The sequence below is a fragment of the Mus caroli genome, unplaced genomic scaffold (assembly GCF_978045245.1).
Source record: "Mus caroli unplaced genomic scaffold, Mus_caroli_1 scaffold_5, whole genome shotgun sequence".
Lineage (NCBI taxonomy): Eukaryota > Metazoa > Chordata > Mammalia > Rodentia > Muridae > Mus > Mus caroli.
In genome coordinates, this window is record NW_028227260.1 from 80,420,023 (window position 1) to 80,423,296 (window position 3,274).

The window sequence follows — 3,274 nt, forward strand, 5'->3', positions numbered from 1 at the left end:
AAGCATTCATATTATGGTCTTTCTTATTCTTGAGCTTCATATGGTCTGTGAAATGTATCTTGGGTATTCTGAACTTTTGGGCTAATATCAACTTACCATTGAGTGCATACCATGAGTGTTCTTTTCTTTCTGGGTTACCTCACTAAGGATGATCTTTTCTAGTTCCATCCATTTGCCTAAAATATTTATGAAGTCATTGTTTTTAATAGCTAAGTAGTACTCTTTTATGTAAATGAACCATATTTTCTATATGCATTCCTCTGTTGTAGGACATCTGGGTTATTTCCAGCTTCTGGGTATCATAAATAAGGCTGCTATGAACATAGTGTCTTTGTTATGTGTTGGAGCATTTTTTGGGTATCTGCCTAGGAGTGGTGTAGCTGTGTCCTCAGGTAGTACTATTTCCAATTTTCTAAAGAACCACCAGACTGATTTCCAGAGTGGTTGTAACAGCTTGCAATCTCACTAACAATGGAGGAGTGTTCCTATTTCTCCACATCCTTGTCAGCATCTACTGTCACCTGAGTTTTTGATCTTAGCTATTCTGACTGTTATGATGTAGAATCTCAGGCTTATTTTGGTTTGCATTCCCTTAATGTCTAAGAATGTTGAACATTTCTTTAGGTGCTTCTTGGCCATTTGATATTCCTCAGTTGAGAATTCTTTGTTTAACTCTGTACCCCATTTTTAATAGAGTTATTTGGTTCTCTTGAGTGTAATTTCCTGAGCTCTTTGTATATATTGGATATTAGCCTCTATCAGACGTAAGATTGTTAAAGATCTTTCCCCAGTCTGTTAGTTGCCATTTTGTCCTATTTACAGTTTAATTTGACTTATAGAAGCCTTTCAATTTTATGAGGTCCCATTTGTTAATTATTGATCTTAGAGCATAAGTCATTGATGTTCTCTTCAGGAAATTTTCCTCTGTGCCCATGTGTTTGAGGACCTCCCCACTTTCTCTTCTATTAGTTTCAGTGTATCCTGTTTTAAGTGGAGGTCCTTGATCCACTTGGTCATGAGCTTTGTACAAGGAGATAAGAATGGAGTAGTTTGCATTCTTCTACATCCTGACCACCAGTTGAACAAACACTGTTTGTTGAAAATGCTATCTTTATTCCACTGGATAGTTTTAGCTTCTTTGTCTTTTTGAAGTAGAATTTCACATACTGATTTTTTTTCCAGATTTCTTTTTGCATTGATGGTGAAGAAGTGATGAATGGAAGTATGACAAAGAGAAGGCAAGAATAAGGTTCAGTCTTGAACAATTAAACCCCAGAGGGTCTTAACTTCAAGCAGGTAAAGTGTTTCACAGCTATTGGTCACCCAGTTGTATCTAGTCAAGAATAAATCAAATTCTGTAGCTTTGCCACCTCATCAGATGGTAACAGAAAACTGTAGGCCAGAGTTTTGCCTAGTATTCACTGGGTGCCTATGTAACAGATGCTACAGTCTATGAAGATTCTGAACAGCTTCCTTAATTTTCTTCAGTTGGAGACTTAGGTTGTACCTTTAAGTGTACATCAAACAGGCTTCATCTATACTTCTTCTCTTGTGTGCTGGTGAACCAAGAGATTAAGAGTTTCTTGCTGTAGTACAATTGCCAGGCACGAACTTGAACTGCCAGTACAAACACCAGGTATATAACAGAGACAACAGAAAAACCAAACATGAAGTGGCAGGACTTGCCATGATGGCAGAGTTGCTGTGTGGCAGGGCACATCTCTGTGTTGCCATCAATGAGGGTATAGATAAAAAAGAACCCCATGCTGATCTGATCATGGAGACGACAAAGAAGCTAATGTTATTTTGAAGGAAGGAGAGAAGGCCCAAAAGAGAGGCCACAATGATCAACAAATATTGATATTCCCAGTGGTAGGGCATAACCACCTGATAATTTCACAAATACCTTGAGTGTCCCATGCTCCTCTTGGAAACTGATAGGAAATGCATGTAGATGAGCTTCTTGATTTCATACTTGAGTGTCACATTCCACACCTCATCTGTTAGTCATGGTAAGATATTTCAGGTTCAGAAATTTCTGACTGTTTGTAGGCCTGTACAAGATGCATATTGCATAACCAAATCCCAAGCTGCTAACTCTGACCTTCTGGCTCACTCAGCAGCCAAGCCCTCAGCAAACCCCTTATTTTGGTCTTACATTACAAATAGTTACTAAGTCAAATGACTGGTTTTCTGCTCTGATAAAACATGATGCTTTTTATATTTTATTTTTATATTATATTCTACCTCTATTTTTATAACATATGTTTAATGAATAAGTATCTTTTACTCTATATTATAGAGAAAGAAAACCAACACCGGTGCTGCTATTTAATTGAAAGCTGAATGATGATTCTATTTTCTTTACCCATAGGCCATGTGTGAATTATTTCATATTTCTGACTTATTTTTAAGTTACAGAATTCTATCTCAAATGGAAAGAAGAATTTACTTTTGCTTGTGGGTTTCTTTAACATTCTCAGTCTGAGATCATCACTGAGACTATCCTAAATTTCAGAGATAGAATAATATTAGAGTTTAGGATACTAGATTCTGAAAATTTTATAAAATTGTCTTATGATACATCAAGAAATTATATGTTAGTACCTTTTTTTATTATCTGGATCTTGAATGTTCCCCGGGTACTCAAGGTAAAGAGTTGGTCATTTGCTATTAGGAAGTAGTGGAAGGAAGTTGGTCAGTACAAGTGTCCTAGAAAGATGTATTAGGTTCATAATCTCTTCCTGTATTTTTATTTGGTTGGTTGGTTTTTTGATTCCATGAAAATTCTGTAGCCTGAACTCCTATGCCATATCATGCTGAGCCACTACAAGTTCTTTTTTTTTAAATTTACATTTTATTAGGTATTTTCTTTATATACATTTCAAATTCTATCCCAAAAGTTCCCTATACCCTCCCTCTGCCCTGCTCCCCTACCGACCCACTCCCACTTCTTGGCCCTGGCATTGCCCTGTACTGGGGCATATAAAGTTTGCAATACCAAGGGACCTCTCCTCCCAGTGATGGCTGACTAGGCCATCTTCTACTACATATGCAGCTAGAAACCAAAGTATTCCATGATAAAGCCACTACAAGTTCTTAACAGCCTGGTCTATATACTGAAACCTTTGAAACTATGGATGAAAATAAATGTTTCTCCTTTCATAAATTATACCTGGTAGTTGAGCATAATAAAGCAAAGTTTACTACCATACCTCAGCAGTTATCATCAGTTGAAAGAGTCCTTCAACTGCTTTTCAGAATACACTTTTGA

The 3,274-nt window shown here is 36.8% G+C and overlaps 1 pseudogene; it reads right to left on the reverse strand.

Moving 5' to 3' along the window:
• Nucleotides 1–1,531: 1,531 nt before the first annotated feature.
• On the reverse strand, nt 1,532–1,989 carry LOC110286269 (protein jagunal homolog 1 pseudogene; annotated as a pseudogene).
• Nucleotides 1,990–3,274: the final 1,285 nt, after the last annotated feature.